General features: G+C 36.1%; 1 pseudogene; it reads right to left on the bottom strand.

Moving 5' to 3' along the window:
• Positions 1-781: 781 nt before the first annotated feature.
• LOC143675732 (L-lactate dehydrogenase B chain-like) overlaps positions 782-17,912 on the bottom strand; it is a 77,570-nt pseudogene continuing 60,439 nt past the window's right edge.

Below are 17,912 nucleotides of genomic sequence, written 5' to 3'. Positions count from 1 at the left end.
ATCAGACTGAGTCCTAGAGCTTAATGAAGCTCTCTAAGCAACAACTGCTCAGACCTGCATTTGATTCTGCTGTCTTGAACACCTCCCTGATGCTAACACAGAAAGAGACATAGTTTCTCTCCATCTCAAATCCCCCAAACCTATCTAGATTGACAAGATTTGGTGACCAATTTAAGTGGATGGTAAGGTACTTAAGGTGTCAAGCCTCTAGCCCTTCCCTGGAGTAATGAGCAAGGCAGTCCATGGAGCGCCCTTTCTCAGGGACCCACACTAGGTTTTATGCACATTGCTTTGCTTCTGACTCTCTTCTTTACTTATTGAAAGAATCTTCGTCTAAATCCTTCTCCAATTCATAATGCATTAGATTTTGAAATCTAATATTTATTTTCCAAGTTTCTTGTGTTTCCACTTAAAGACCTAGCCTTTGAAATTCCAGAGACAAGAACCAACTTTCTTTTCCTTCCTCTGCTTTCTGGAACATCATCTCCTTCCTAAAGTATTAATACAGAATGTCCTGACTGCTGGAAAGGCCAGGGGTACTTAGAAAGAGAGATTTAAAGAATAAGTCTTGGTTAAAATTTTTTTTCATACTAAAATAGTTCATTTTATTTGCTCAAGGGCTCTATTGCAAGCATTAAACCAAACATTTGCTTTGATTCTGCGGGCCCAAATTCACATATTTAGGAAGATAAAAGCAAACTGTGATCCATGGATGATAAATAATGGCTCAAGGTTAATCACATTGCAGCTTTTAAAATTTCCATAGCATAGAACTCAAATTTCACAGGTCCTTTAGTTCGTTCTAGATGTCCCAGAGGATATCTGCACTCTCTTTGAGTTGAGAAATTTCATTATCCTTCAGCTTTGGTTGAACAAACTGGTTAATCCCTGAACATTCAGGATACATTGAAGGCTTAAGAAGACTTCATTCTCAATACCATAATCCCCTTCACCATTGTTGACACTGGATGAATCCTGGGTAGATTTTTGAGCATGGATTCAGTCAGATCAGCCATATTTAATCCAATAGTCCAGTTGGTATATTCTTTTAGCTTGATGACTTCATAGGCACTTTCAACAACCATTTTATGCACTTCCTTCCAATTTTCACTGTCATTATCTGTTCCCATTTCTGGATTCAATTCCTGGAGAGAAACTCCTGCCATATTCATTCCATTCCACACAGCCACACTTGAGTCTCCATGTTCTTCCAAAATCCATCTATGGCAGCTGCTGGGATGAATGCCAAATTTTTCAGTCATAAGGTAATGATCTAGCAGAATCCAGATTGCACCCACTTCCAAGCACATGGTCCTTTGGGTAATCCACTTAGTGTTCAGGTAATGTATGTTAGAATATCCACTGGGTTGGTAACCACAGTTTGATGCAATCAGGACTGTACTTGATGATCTGAGGAATAATGAATTTGAAGATATTAACATTCCTCTGGCCCAAATTGAGGTGACTTTCCCCTCTTGCTGATGGACTCCTGCAGTTACCACCACAATCTTAGAATTAGCAGTCACAGAGTAATCTTTATCTGTGACAATTTTAGGTGTCTGAAGAAACAGGTTTCCATGCTGCAGATCATCATTTCTCCTTTGAGTTTATCTTCCAAGTCTTGTTTACTATTTCAAAATATTTTGTTTCATTTACGTTCTTCCTCTATCTTTTGGCAAGCACTGGGCTGGTTACTAAGAGAGAATCTAGACATGAGGATGGTTTGGTTGTTACACTCTAGGAACTTTATCAAGCTATAAGTGCTGATTGTCTTGTTTATAAGATGCACAGTAGAGATTCCCGAATGCTGATGATTTCCAGACTCTTCATAGGAGATACTGACTCAGAATCTGGACAGGAAGTGGGATCCAGGAATCTTGACTTTAAAACATCTCTCTAGGTCTAGATCAGTGATCTTTCAATCTTTTATATGCAGCAGAATCTCTTGGAAGGCCTGTTAAAACAAATACTGGACCCCACCCCCAGGATTTCTGATATAGTAGGGCTGGTGTGGGATCTGAGATTTTGCATTTGTAACAAGCTCACAGGTGATGCTATTACTGTGGGTTTGGAGACCACCCTTTAAGAATGCCTTTCGTCAGTGGTTCTCAGGCTTTGCTGCATTTTACAATCACCTGAATAGTTTTTAATTTCTGAGTGTGGGGAAATCAGTATTTTTAAAAGTTTCCCAGGTGATTTTAACATGCATACAATTTGTGAGCACACAGATTGCCCAGGGATTTTGTCAAAATGCGGATTTCTGAGGTTGGAATGAAAAACTGTACATTTCTTTCCTTTTATTTCTTGAAGTATAATTTACATACAATAAAACGCACTCTAAGTCTAGAATTTGATGAGTTTTGACGACTGCGTTCACCTTTGTAAGCACTATCGCAGTGAAGAACATGGAACATTTCTAACACTCCAAAAAGTTTCCTTATGTCTGTTATAATTAACTTCCACATTTCTGATGCCCAGATTCAGGCAGCCACGAATTTGTATTCTGTCACTGTAAGTTAATATCACCTGTTCTAGAGTTTTACGTACAGTGTTTTCCCTTTTATGCCTGGCTTCTTTTGCTCACTCAGTAGAGATTCTGTACTTCTAACAAGATCTCGGGTGATGGCAATGCTGGTTTGTCACCCATACTTGATTTTCCAGTGCAAGGCACTTAAAGATTTGGGCATCTTTGACTTATAGCATCTGGCCCAGCGACTTAAACATGATTGTTATTTATTAAATTGTATACATTTAAATAATTTAAAAAATTGTATATAGAATATTCAAAAACAAAAGGCTGCAATGACTAGTTCTGTAGGGCATAAACTGGGCACAGCTTGTCCCAGGCTAGAGACTCCTGGGAGAAGAGCAGGGAGATGAACATTGAGGGAAGGCCAGGCGTGTGGGAGCAAGTAAGGCCAGCACAGGGGTCAAGTTCTGGCTGCTCTGGAGGCTATGCCAAGTCTCTGTATCAGCAAAACAGGACAAGTTTGCTCCCCACCATTTTCAATTTTACACCTCTATGTATGAATGATAAAGTGCATCTTTTCCTGGATTTGACAATTTTGGGAATTGTAAAGCTCAAGAGAAGGTAAGATAAGATGCCTGCAACAGCATTTGATAAAAATGATGTGTAATATCCACTTTATGACATCTAAATTAGCTCTTTCTTGGCTGTTTCCCTGGGTCAAGCCCTTTGCTAACTTTAATACACCTGCATGCTTGCACTCATCTTTTATCATGTCACCAAATCTAAAGAATTCTTTTTATCTATCATGTCCCTTATTAGATGAGAATATATTTTATATTTCTTATTAAATGGCACCAGTTATTTCTGAAAGTTGATAATTTATAACTTCACTACTAGGAAAAAACCTGGAGGGGGTTGGTGGGAGAAATAATCCTTTTGTTTTATTATGCTCTGGGAACTGATTATGGGCATAAAAGAAATAAAACAACTCATATATCCACCAGAGCTTATTGTATTATCAGGTAATACACCTGCCTCTCTGATAAATAGGACTCTATAGTACAGTTAATAAAAGGCTGAGAGTTATTTGGTGCAGAAATAACAACAATATAAAGCTACACAATGCAGTCTATAGTGATTTTCTTTTCATCATTAGAAAAGCCTTGAAATTCTAACAGAAATTTGAAAGTGATGATTTCCTCACTGTCAGGACAGAGGGAGGACATTACATGTTTCACATTGAACGTTTTGGAGATTCTAAGTCCCAGAATGTGGGTACTTTTGCAAATACAAAATAACATGCCCTGAATCACACTTACATGTGGTGGTGTATTTATTATTATTATTTTTAAAAAGTTTTTTATTATGAAATATAACATGCAGAACAATGGTAAATTTCAAAGTACAGTTTAACATATAGTTATGGAGGAAATTTCAAAGTATAATATGGGTTACAGCTCCACAATTTCATGTAGTTCATTCTAGCTGTTCTAATACACTAGAAACTAAGAAGAAATATCTATATAATGATTCAGTAGTCATAACCATTTGTTAAATCCTATCTTCTCTGTTAAACTTCTCCCTCTCATTTGATCATTCTTTCTATCTTCAGGGATGTTTGGGTCATTCTAACTTCATCAATTGAAAAGGGACTCCCAATTAATAAGCCAATGTGTTGACATTATGGAGTAGGAGGATGCAAATGGTTGATGCTCTTGGGGAGACTGGTACCTCTTGGGTTTCAGGGCTTATTTGGCATTGGAACAATGTGGAGGTTTTAAATTTAGTGAGTGAAACTTTTATAGAGTCTCATATAGAGACCTGGGTATTCTTTAGGGTTTTCAGGAATATTGTTGGTTGGGACTTGGCTTACTGTGGCAATTTGCAATATCTAGCTGAAGCTTGCATAACAGTAACCTCCAGAATAGTCTCTCAACTCTATTTGAAATCTCTTAGCAATTGAAACCTTATTTTGTTCCATTTCTTTTCCCACTTTTGGTCAGGATGTGATTGTCAATCCTATGATGCCAGGGTCAGTCATCTCTGGGAGTCATGTCCCTTGTTGGCAGGGAGCTTACACCCCTAGAAGTAATGTCCCACGTGGGGGTGGTGCTGGTAATGAGTTTACTTGAAGAATTGGGCTTGAAAAGAGAGAGAGAGAGAGAGAGGCCACATCTGAGCAACAAGAGATGTTCTCTTGGAGTTACACTTTTGCATCGTTAAAGGTAGGCTTATATTCCCCATTACAGAAATAACTCTCATAAGAGCAAGCCTCAAGATTGTGGGCTTGGCTTATTAAATTGGGAGTCCCTAATGCTTGAAAAAGTGTTAGGAATTTCCCAGGTGGGGAAGGTTAATAGTTTCATATTTTTTCTTCAGTCCCTCAAGGGGCTTTGTAAATACTTTTTATTATCTGCCTAACATACTCTGGAAGGTATTAAGCTATACAGAACAAGGTATCATTCCCTATTTTAGTTTCTATGTGATTAAATGAACTAGCCGGACAAGTTAAGTTAGATTGTTTGCTACAAAATTTTTGAATTTTGGACAAAATAAACATCTCTTCCTTCAGTCTCATACAAAAGGTGAAGTTTAAAACTACAGACAATATCTTTTTCCTGATATTCTGATTTGTATTAGTCCCAATCAGATCAGTTTCATTCATAACTCTAATTGAAGTCTGATCTCTTTTTCAGCTTCTTTAACAGTTGCTGTATGGAGTAATGCTGACTTTCAGAGCTCTAGAACTGTCAGTCTTAAGTGTCACACAAGTACAAATTGATCCAGGGTACTGCCAGGTTATACACACATGGTACAGCATCTCAGAATTTAGAAATAACACAAAACACAGGAATAAATGTGACTGCTATAAGAGCTTACATTTCTGGTCCCAATTTTCTTATAAGTATTCTCTAAATGAGACCACACAATATTTGTCCTTTTGTTTCTGGCTCAATTTGCTCAATATAATGTCCACAAAGTTCATTCACCTTGGTACACACCTCACAACTTCATTCCTTTCTGTAGCCACATGATATTCCATCATATGCATATACCACAGATTGCCCTTCTGCTCATCAGTCAATGTATGCTTTGGCCACCTTCATCCAGTGACTGTCATGTATAATGCCACCATAAGCATCAGTGTGAAAATGTCTATTTAAGTCCCTGCTTTCATTTCTTCCAAGTATATTGCTAGTAACAGAATTGCCTAATCATATGGAAACCCTATATTTAGTCTCCTGTAGATCTGCTACATTACCCTCCAGAGGGGCTGCACCATTAATCTACCCTACTGACATTGAATAGGTATATCTCTCTCTCCACATTTTCTCTAGCATTGAATCTTTCCATTTATTTGTTTAGTTTTTGAATCTGCAGACTTTGTTGAGATATATTCCCTCCAAAATACACACTCAGTGTCTCATAGTACTCTCACTTAGTTGTACAATTATCATCACTTTTAATTTTAGACAATTGTAATTTGCTCCAATAAGAAAAATAACAGATAGAAACATTCATCACAAACAGTAAACGCCAAATACCCCATAACACTTATCCACCCCCAATTATTTACCCCTAGGATTGGTACGGTACTAATTAGCAAGGTATTCCTGTTAAATATAGTCCATAGCATGCAATGGGTAATTTTTCCCATACACCACTATATTATTAACTCTTTGTACAAGTGTCATGCCTTTAAGGTAGTTCATGCAAGAAATTATTTATATTTGTAGTGCTAATTGGTGAGATACATGAAACAACACCTTTCAATTATGTTCACCTTCAATACAGCTTTATAATTTATAATCCCAATAATGAATTACCATTACCTCTATCCATTCCCATACATTTAAGTTCATTCTTGTTAACAAGTCTGCATATGTTAGATAACTGCTCCCCTTTCTCTAGATTCTGTCTATCACTAGGTCCCCTATATTCTACATTTTTAAGACTCTGAGTTTACATTTTCCAGGAGGTTCATATTAGTGAAATCATACAATTCGTGTCTGGCTTATTTCACACAGCATTATGTCCTCAAGATTCATCAATGTTGTCACATGATTCAGGAACTCATTCCTTCTTACTGTTGCATAATATTCTATCATGTTCGTGTACCACATTTTGTTTATCCACTTGTCTGTTGATGGCCTCTTGGGTTCTTCCCATCTTTTGGTAATTGTGAATAATGCCGCTATGAAAATTGGTGTGCAAATGTCTGTTCATGTCACTGCTTTCAGATCTTCTAGGCATATATCAAGAAGCAATGAAATTGTTGGTTCATAGGGAAACTCAATATTAGGTTTTTGAGGTATTGCTTAATTGTCTTCCACAGTGGCTGCAATTTTATACATTCTCACCAGCAGTGAATAAGTGTTCCAATTTCTCCACATCCTCTTCGATATTTGTAGTTTCCTGTTTGTTTAATGGCAGCCATCTGTATTTCCTCTTCAAAAAATGTCTATTCATATCTTTTACCCATTTTATAATTGTGTTGCTTGTTCTTTTGCTGTTGAGTTGTAGGATTTCTTTATTTCTACTGGATATCAAACCCCTTATCATCTTTGGTGTCATGGTCAGATTCAACATGGCCAGGTGGTGCTGCCTGGTTGTGTGGTTGGGCAAACACTGGCCTATCTGTTGCTATGATGACATTTCATGGTCTTAAGTCATAATTACATTGACTTCATCCATAGCTGACTGCATTTGTAATCAGCTAAGGGGTGTGTCTTCTGCAATGAGTGATGCTTAATCTAATCACCAGAAGGCTTTTAAGGAGGATTCAGAAGAGACAGTCACTCTTCCTGCTTCAGCTGGCAAGCATCTCCTATGGAGTTCATCCAAACCATGATGTTCACCATCACCTTCATGGTGATGAAGTTCGCCAGCTTCACTACCTGCCCTACAAATTTTAGACTCTTCCATTCCCATGGTTGTCCAGCCAGCCTCTCCTGAGAGTTCATTTAGGAACTTTATTGGAGTTACCAGCTTGCAGCCTGCCCTACAGACTTTGGACCCTTATATTCCTACAGCCAGCCTCTCCTGAGAGTTCATTGAAGACCTTCATCAGCGTTACCAGCTTGCAGCCTGCCCTACAGACCTTGGATTCTACATTCACACAGTTACATGACACTTTTATAAATTTTATATCTATGGGTATCTCCTTCTGATTCTGAATCTCTAGAGAACTCTAGCTAATACATATGGTTTCTAAATATTTCCTAATATTTCTTGAGTTGACTGCCTCTTCACCTTTTGGATAAAGTCCTTTGAGGCACATAAACATTTGATTTTGAGGAACTCCCATTTATCTATTTTTCTTCTTTCATTGCATGTGCTTTGGGTACAAAATTTAAGAAGCTACCTCTTATTACTAGTTCTTCAAGATGTTTCCCTATATCTTCTAGGTGTTTTATGGTACAGGATCTTATATTTAGGCATTTGATACACTTTGAGTTAATTTTTGTATATGGTGTGAGGTAGGGTTCGTCTTTCATTCTTTTGGACATGGATATCAATTTCTTCCAGAGCCATTGTTTTGAAGAGACTATTCTGTCCTAGTTCAGTGGTTCTGGAAGCCTTATCAAAGATCAATTGACCATAGATCTGGGGGTCTACTTCCAAAGTCTCAGTTTGATTCCATTGATCAATATCTCTATCTTTGTGCCAATACCATGCTATTTTGATGACTGTGTCTTTATAATGTCTTTAAAGTCAGGAAGTGTAAATCCTTTCACTTAGTTCATGTTTTTTAAAGAATGTTTTTGGTAATTTGAGGCCCCTTTCCCTTCCAAGTAAATCTGATGGCTAGCTTTTCCAAGTTTCCAAAGTAGGTTGTTGAAATTTTGATTGATATTACATTGAATCTGATAGATCAATTTGGGCAGAATTGACATTTTAGTGATATTTAGCCTTCTGATCCATAAATATTGACTGTCTTTCCACCTGTTTAGATCTGCTTTGATTTCTTTTTAGCATAATTTTGTAGCTTTCTGAGTAGAGGTTTTTTAAGTGCTTGGTTAAGTTTACTCCTAGATACTTGATTCTTTTAGTTGCTATTGTACATGGATTTGTTTTCTTAATTGTCACGTCAGTTAGTCATTACCAGTGTTTAGAAACATTATTGATTTTTGAACATTAATCTTATATTCTGCCATTTTGCTGAATTTGTTTTTTAGCTCAAGTAGCTTTGTAACAGATTCCTTAGGATTTTCCAATTATAGGGTCATGTCATCTGCAAATAATGAAAGTATTATTTCTTCCTTTATGACTTGGATGCCCTTTGTTTCTTTTCCTTGCCTATTAGCTCTATTTAGAATTTCTAGCACAGTGTTGTATAATAGTGGTGGCAGTGGGAATTCTTATCTCATTCCTAATCTTAGGGAGAAGGCTTTCAATCTCTCACTGTTAAGCATGATGCTGGTTGTGGGTTTTTCATATATGCCTTTTATCATACTGAAGTTACCTTTTGAAGTGTTTTATCAGAAAAGGATGGTGTATTTTGTCAAATGCTTTTTCAGTATCAATCAAGATGATCACATGGTTTTTCCCTTTCTATTTGTTAAAGTATTTGTATTACATTGATTGATTTTCTTGTGTTGAACAACCCTTGCATGCACTGTTGGATTAGATTTGCAAGTATTTTATTGAGAATTTTTGCACCTATATTCATTAAGGAGATTGGTCTGAGTTTTCCTTTCTTGTAGTATATCTATCCAGTTTTGATGTTAGAATGATGCTAGCTTCAGAAAATGAGTTAGGTAGTGTTCCTTTTCCTTCATTGTTTTTGAAGAGTTTGAGTAGGAATAGTGTGAGTTCTTTTTGTAATGTTTGGGAAAATTCCCCTATGAAGCCATCTGGTCCTGGACTTTTCTTTGTAGGAAGGTTCTTGATGACTAATTGAATCTCTGAACTTGTAATTGGTTTGTTGAGATCTTCTATTTCTTCTCAAATCAGTATTGGTTGTTCTTGTGTTTTTAGGAAATTGTCCACTTCATTTTGATTGTCTAGTTTGTTGGCATATACTTGTTCATAGTATTCTCTTATTATATTTTTATTTCTTTGGAATACAAGGTAATGACCCTCTCTCATTTCTAATTTTGTTTATTTGCATCTTCTCTCTTTTTCAGTCTAGCTAAGGGCTTGTCAATCTTGTTGATCTTCCCAAAGAACTAACTTTTGTTTTAATTGATCCCCTCTATTATTATTTTTTGTTTTCCAGTTCATTTATTTCTGCTTTAATCTTTGTTATTTCTTTTTTTTTTCTACTTGCTTTAGGGTTAATTTGTTGTTCTTTCTCTAGTTTCTTCAGTTGTTCAGTTAGGTCTTTGGTTTTAGATCTTTCTTCCTTTTTAATGTGTACATTTAGAGCTATAAATTTCCCTTTCACCACTGCCTTCACTGCATCCCATAGGTTTTGATATGTTGTGTTCTCATTTTCATTCATCTATAGATTTTTACTGATTTCTCTTGCAATTTCTTCTTTTATCCACTGATTGTTGAAGAGTGTGTTGTTTAACCTCCATATATGTGTGAATGTTCTTGTCTTTTAGTGGTTATTGATTTCAAGCTTTATTCTGTTATGGTCAGAGAAAGGCATTTGAATAATTTCAATCTTTTAAAATTTATTGAGACCTGTTTTGTGGCCCAGGATATGATCTATCCCAGTAGACTATTCCATGAAGAAGAATGAATATCCTGGTACTTTGGGGTGTGATGAGCTATATATGTCTGTTAGATCTAATTCATTTATCATATTTTTTAGGTTCTCTATTTCTTTATTGATTCTCTGTCTGGTTTTTCTATCTATAGAAGAAAGAGGTGTATTGAAGTCTCTCACTATGTTTGCATAGATCTCTATTGTTCCCTCCTGTTTTGCTAATGTTTGCCTTATGTACTTTGAAGCTCCTTGTTTGAGTATATAAATATTTATGATTGTTATTTTTTTCTTGGTGAATTGTCCCTCTTATTAGCATATAGTATTCTTCCTTGTCTCTTATGACATCTTTGCATTTAAGTCTATTTTGTCTGATATTAGTATAGCTACCTCTGCTTTCTTTTGCTTAAAGCTTGCATGGAATTTTTTCTACCTTTCACTTTCTTTTAAATATTTTTAGTGACAAATCTTCACACACATGCAGTCCATACATGGTGTAAATCAGTGGCTCACAGTACCATTACATAGTTGTGTATTCATTACCATGATCACTTCGAGAACATTTGCATCACTCCAGAAAAAGAAATATAAAGAAAAAAGAAAAAACCTCATACATCTCATACCCCATGCCCCTCCCTCTCATTGACCACTAGTATTTCATCTACCCAATTTATTTTATCCCTTATCCCCCATTATTTATTTATTTATTTTATCCATATATATATATGGATATCCATATATATATATTATTCATATATATATTACTCATCTTTCCATACCCTGGATGAAAAGAGCATCAAGGTTTTCACAATCACACAGTCACATTGTAAAAGCTGCATCATTATACAATTGTCTGCAAGAATCAAGGCTACTGGAACACAGCTCAACAGTTTCAGGTACTTCCCTCCAGCCACTCCAATATACCATAAAATAAAAAGGGTTATCTATATAATGTATAATAATAACCTTCAGGATAACATCTTGACTCTATTTGAAATTTCTCAGGCACTGAAACTTTATCTAATTTCTCTCTTCCCCCTTTTGGCCAAGAAGGCTTTCTCAATCCCATGATGCTGGGTCCTGGCTCACCCCAGGATTTCTGTCCCATGTTGCCAAGTAGATTTATACCTTGGGAGTCATGTACCATGTAAGGGTGAGGGCAGCGAGTTCATCTGCCAAGTTGGCTTAGAGAGAGAGGCCACATCTGAGCAATACCAAAGAGGTTCTCTGGGGTGACTGTTAGGTATAATTATAAGTAGGCTTAACCTATCCTTTACAGGAATAAGTTTCATAGGGATGAACCCCTTTCAAAAGGGCTCAGCCTATTGATTTGTTTGTCCCCACTGCTTATGAGAGTATCAGGAATTCTCCAAGTGGGGAAGTTGAATATTTTCTCCTTTTTCCCTATTCTCCCAAGGGGACTTTGCAGGTATTTCTTTATTCCTATCCTTTCACTTTCCATCCATTTGTATCCTTGAGTCTAAACATTATACAGATGGATCATACTTTTTAAGCCATTCTGCCAGCCTGTATTTTTTAATTGGGGAATTTAATCCATTTACACTCAAAGTTATTGATGTAAAGGCAGTATTTGAGTCCACCATCTTATCCTTTGGTTTGTATTCCTCACATCTATTTTTTTCTCTCTCTCTTGTTGCCCTTTAAATTATCCTTACTAGTATTCTTCAGTTATGTGCCCTTTTCCAGATCCCTCTTGTCTTTTTTTTTTTTTCAGCTGACAAAACTTCCTTTAGTATTTCTTGCAGGGTATGTCTCTTGTTAACAAATTCTCCCAGCATTTGTTTGTCTGTGAAAATTTTAAACTCTTCCTCACTTTTGAGGGACAGCTTTGTTGGATAAAGAATTCTTGTCTGGCAGTTTTTCTATTTCAGTATCTAAATGTCATACCATTGCCTTCTTGCCTCCATCATGCCCATTGAGTAGTCTGTACTTAGTCTTATGTGGCTTCCCTTGTATGTGATAAATCACTTTTCTCTTGCTGCTTTCAGGACTTACTCCTTCTCTTCAGCATTTGACAGTCTAATAAGTGTATCTTGGAGTATGTCCATTTGAACTTATTTTATTTTGAGTTCATTGGGATTCTTTGATTTGCATGTTTAAATCTTTTGTAAGGGTTGGGAAGTTTTCCTCAATTATCTCCTCAAATTCTCTTCCTAGCACTTACTCTTCTCCTTCTGGGACACTAATGATTTTTATAGTTGTGTACTTCATGTTGACCATCATTTCCCTGAGATCCAATTCAAAATTTTCCATCTTTTTCACCATTTGTTCTTTTGTGCATTTGCATTCGATTACCCTGTCCTCTAGTTCACTTATTCTTTCTTCTGCCTCTTCAAATCTGCTGTTGTGTGTCTCTAGTATATTTTTAATGTGATCAGTATCTTTCATTTCCATAAGATCTGTTATTTTTCTATTTATTCTTTCAAATTCTTATTTATGCTCTTCTAGTGCCTTCTTGATATCTTTATGTTTTAGCCAACCCATTGAAATGTGAAGATTTGTATGTACATCTTTGATTAGTTGTTACAAATTCTGTGTCTCCTCTCACTTTTTAATTTGGTCATTTGGCTTGGAATATCTTCTTGCATCTTCATGTGCTTTGTGATTTTCTGCTGTTTTATCGTTTGATTATCTTGATAAGGTTATTTTAAAAGTTTATTTCCCTCACTCATTTAAGATTTTATAGTTGCTTGGATTTGTGTTGAAGGTCTCCTTTGGCACATGATTTATCAGTAATTTCTATTCAGACCAAGGTCAAGGCCTTCCTTGGGAGATGTAAGTCTATTTGGAAATACGAAAATATATTGTATATATATATATGTAGAAGATTTGGCAGAACAGCAGTTTGCCAGAGTGCACTTTCCCTCTCTTCCAAGCTGATAGCACTTTGTGTCACCTCTCCCTTCAAGCCTACTCTTCTCTGAGTGGGGCAGCCCACTGGGTGGGGTCCAGGCCAGATGAAAATCCAGTCAAAGCAGCAGGTCCCTGTGCATGATGCAGACTGTCAGCCCTGGGGATAAAGGCTGAGCACTGTGCACCACAGCAGAGAATTTGCTTGAGAACATGATGGGTCTGGTTATCCTGGGCTTCCAAGTGGAATAATCTCAGGCTGTAGGATTGAGAATTTCCCTTGATTCTCCATTACTGCCTGCTTTTGTATCTATTTGACTTTTTAAAAGTGAATCATTTTGAGTCCCTTCTCATTTCCTTCAGCCTATATTTTTCAGATATTTTCTTTGTAGTTACCATGGGACTTAAACTTAATATCTTAAATCTATAACAATCACATTTGATTTGATACTAAATTGACTTCCATAGCATTACACAAACTGTATTCCTATGCCCCTTCACTGCCCCCCACCTTTTTGTTGTGCTTGTTATAAATTGTGTCTTTATATATTATGTGCCCCAAATTATAGATTTATCATTACTTTATTATTCATTTGCATTTTAGAGACTGTAAGATGTAAGAAGTGGAGTTACATACCACAAATATAAATCAAACGTTCTGGCATTTATTATCACCCATATGATTACCTTTACTAGAGATCTTGATTTCTTTATTATGCTTTAATGTATTGTCTAGTGTCTGTTCCTTTTAATCTGCAAAACTCTTTTTCTCATTATTTATAGGGCCAGTATATTTTTGATATACCCTCTCAACTTTATTTTTCTGAGAATGTCTTGGTGGTTATAAAAAATATATGACTCATCATTAGTTTCTTTTAGCACCTTAAATATATAATCTCACTGCTTTCCTGTCTGCAAGGTTTCTGATGAAAAATTGACATTTGATCTTATTGGAACTGCCTTGTAAATGAAAAGCTGTTTCTCTCTTGCAGATTTCAGAATTCTCTCTTTTTGTTTGGCATTCTACAGTTCGATTATAATGTGTCTGAGCATGGTTTTCTTTGATTTTACCTTGTTTAGATTTTCTTGTGCTTCTTGAATGTGTATATTCATGTCTTTCATTAAATATTTTGGAACTTCTCTGCTATTGTTTGAATATTCCTTCTTCCCCCTTTTCTCCTTACTTTTCTTCAGGGACTCCCATAATGTGTACATTGGTATTCTTGATGGTGTCCCATGTGTCCATTAGACTCTGTTCATTTTTCTTCGTTAATTTTTCTTTCAGATCATCATTGTGAACAATTTAAATGATCTTTTGTTAAAGTTCACTGATTCTTTTTTCCACCAGCTCCAATTGGATGTTGAAATCCTCTCGGGAAATTGTCACTTCACTTATGCTAGTCTTCAACACCAGCATTTCTGTTCGGTTCCTTTTTATAATTTCTATCTCTTGAGATTCCCAGTTTGTTCATTTGCCAATTTCTTCATAACCATTAGTTCTTTCTCTATATTTTCCTTTAGCTCTTTGAGTAGATTGAAAATTAAAAAAAAAAAAAAAAAAAATCTCAGTATGCCCAGAGTCTGATTTTCTTTGTTGATGGCTTCTGAAGTTTTATCTTGTTCCTCTGGATGGGCCATCATTTCTTGTTTCTTTGCCTTGTAATTGCTTGCATATTGACCATCATTTTCTGCTTCTTTTTGTCTTATATTCTTTTTTGCACATTGCATTTTTTAATGTGTTAATGGTCTGTTTTAATATGTTAACAGTCTTTTTCTTAAGTTTATATATAGCTAATAATATTATAGATGTCCTTGAATACCAGGAGCTAAGAAAGACAAACAAACCTATGCACAAGTTTCAGTTTTTCAAATTGGCTCTGTGTCAGATTGTTCTCTGATTCAGAGTTTAGCTTTCTACCAAAACAATTAGCCTGAGGCAAAAGTTCAGGGTCATCTCTGGTCTTTTCTGAGCATGCATCTTGTTTAGGGCATGTGTTCACAACTTTAGGAATTCCACTGTTTCAGGGATCCCAGTACACCCTCTACCCCCTATGGAATAAATTCCCTTCCCCCCTTCTGGGTGCTCTGTTGTCTGTCTTGAAGCCAGTAATCCTTTGCTCCAGGCCACTTTGATTTGATTGTTTGTTAAATTGTTGTAGCTGCCTGCAAACTGCTTCTGCCTGCAGGGCAAATTCTGGTTTGATTAGAGATTAGTGCCCTAATTCCTTCCTTCCTATTGCCATCTGATATACTGAAACTGAAATTCAGGCAGCACAATATGCATATAGATTATTTTGTTCTCTCTTTAACTAGGCCATGTACCTACGATGAAACCACAGATTGTTCCACAGTACACTGGGGAGGGGGTTGAGGAGGGGCCAGCATGGGCACCGTGAGCTTTCCCTACCATTTTGAGTTTCTGTTTTCTTGAGTCAATGATTTCCCAGTCACTAAAACCCTTTAAACTGTTTTCTGGAGCTCTGAGGAAGATACTCTGCCAGTTTTTGCTATTCTTTAAAGATCCTGTGGGTAATGGAACCCTGGGACATCTTATATGACCATGTAGGCTGATTGGTGTCTATCTGTAGTTTTTGTACAAGATGGAAGATAGAGGCATAGACTGTTTTGGAAACTCATTGAAGATATTTTAGACTGAAGCCATTTTGTGGAATTTTATTCTCTTTTAAAAAATCAACATTTTCGATCTTATTTTGTTGTTATTTTATTTTTTCTTTTTAAAGTAGAAAGAAGATAAGAAAGCCTGGTAAACTCTGATTACCAGATCACTAGAATCTTATTATCTTAATAGGCGATCGCAAAGCTTATCGTTCAAACTGGGACATTTTAAAAGTGAAAGGTGGGACATTAATTATTACATTGAAACAAAAGGTGTGAACCAGCACTGTCTCTGGCAAATGGGATTATATGGTCACCCTACCTAAAACTTCCTGCAGAGATTGTATTGTCTTACTCCACATAGGAGAATAGTTATCTTTAATTAACAATAAGTGTAATTTTTCCAAATATGATGAAGGAATAGCACCCAAAGTAGGCTCCTTTTGCTCCCCAGAATGATCATCTCTGATGCCTATTGTGCCCTTGTCCTTAGACTACCCTTCTTGAAGAAACCTTTCATCCTTTTAGCTTATTCCTTTTTAGCACAATTTATATAGACTAATACTTCAAAAGCAGCTTTGGTGACATGTAAGAAGGGAATATTAGCACTATTTCCAAAGCACTGTTTCCACTAAAAGCAGTAGGGACTTCTCATGTCAAGACAATCAGATTATCAGGGATAATTTCAGGGATGCTTGTTGTATTCAACTCACTTGAGCTCCCAGTCTGTTTCATAGATGAGACCTGTGGGAACTGCATTGTTTTTCTGAGACTAGAAGCTCTTGTTCTTTGATATATTGCTCTGTTCACAGTCAAAGCCCATCTTCCCCAAACTAATCATTTTTTCCTTTCAGGTATCTTTTTCCAATAAGGGCATTCCACTCAGTTCTATGCATAGACTCTCTAGGTCAGCATTAATTGACACTAAGTTCAGTAGCCTTATAGATTTTCATAAGTTTCATCCCCAAACTTTTACAGTTGTTTTACCTACATCTCCTTCAACAACCATTGTTGGGATCTCACCTTCATTTTATGGAAGAGACTCATCTAAACACTTAACTGAAGTTGTGAGAAAACTCTGTCTTTCCATTCACTAGTACAAAATAACAATTAAAAGTTATATTTATAATAATAAGTAAAACTGGCACAAAAATGAGGAGAACTCAGCATGTAACCAAGCAGTAGGGCTGGTATACTTGGCTGTTTTCAGTATGTTATAGGAATTGCTTGCTGTAGGAATCCAGTCACATGTTTTCTAAAGGGATAGAGAGAATAAATTTACCCAAATGACCACAAGACTATTAAGAAAGTTTCTAGTTTATAAAAATGCATAATCATTTGATAGCAGTTCTCTCACCAATGAGGAATTTAAGGCCCTGAGAGTGTTAATGATCACCCAAAGACATAGCAATTCTGAGGTGGTGCTGGGGTTAAAATAGACTTTTATTTTTGAAATGGATTTTTTTCAAATTTTCTAGGTCAAGAATCTTTCCATATTGGTATTCCTTCTTACCGAGAGGTTGTTAAGATCCTGACTGAATTGTCCTGCAGGGAGAGGGGGCCTCTAATTGACTAATTGACCAAATTAGATTTGTAGGCTTCATGACCATACTGATTCTACTTTGAAAAATTTTGTAAAATTTTTTGCCTAAAGGCATGCTCTTTCTTGCTCAATTGTAAAAACTATATTCAGGTTTGAAAGCTTAGACATTCTAGAAGTCTTCTCATCACATTGAAAAGGAATTTTAAGCAGTTTTTAAGTCCTTTGGGCTTCTACATCAATTTTCCTGGTCTCTTTCCACTGCACATTAAACTTTTCTAGCACAGATGAATTGCTTCTTGTGAGATTGTACTCCCATTTTGTTTTAGTAGGATTTATACCACTGATTTCTGCAGACTGTCAACTCCCCTTTTCAGAGAATTCCCAGAAAGAAGAGTGATGGGCTAGAGAACTGCTAAAATCTTGGGGATGTGCATGAAAAATTAACAGGAAACACTTGTGTTTGAAAATAAGTTTTCTTTTTTTTCTCTTCCAAAAGGAACATGATACTTGTTAAAATGTCTTAAAACCAACAATTTATTTTTAACATAGACAATAATATACAGAAATTTTTTTTACCAACAATAAAATGTTTTGATCTTCCTGTCATTTTCAGCATTGCACTGATCTGTTTGCAAACACATCATCAAAAAGTATAAAATCCAGCCCATTTTTCAGGTATCCAGGCATCTGATGAAGAGAAGTATTCTTTTCCAAGGAGTTGACCATTTTCCTCCTATAAGAAATCATGCTGTGTG

The sequence above is a fragment of the Tamandua tetradactyla genome, chromosome 3 (assembly GCF_023851605.1).
Source record: "Tamandua tetradactyla isolate mTamTet1 chromosome 3, mTamTet1.pri, whole genome shotgun sequence".
In the NCBI taxonomy this organism is placed as follows: Eukaryota; Metazoa; Chordata; class Mammalia; order Pilosa; family Myrmecophagidae; genus Tamandua; species Tamandua tetradactyla.
The sequence above is the reverse complement of the archived record's forward strand: the minus strand, read 5'-3'. Positions and strand labels throughout refer to the sequence as shown.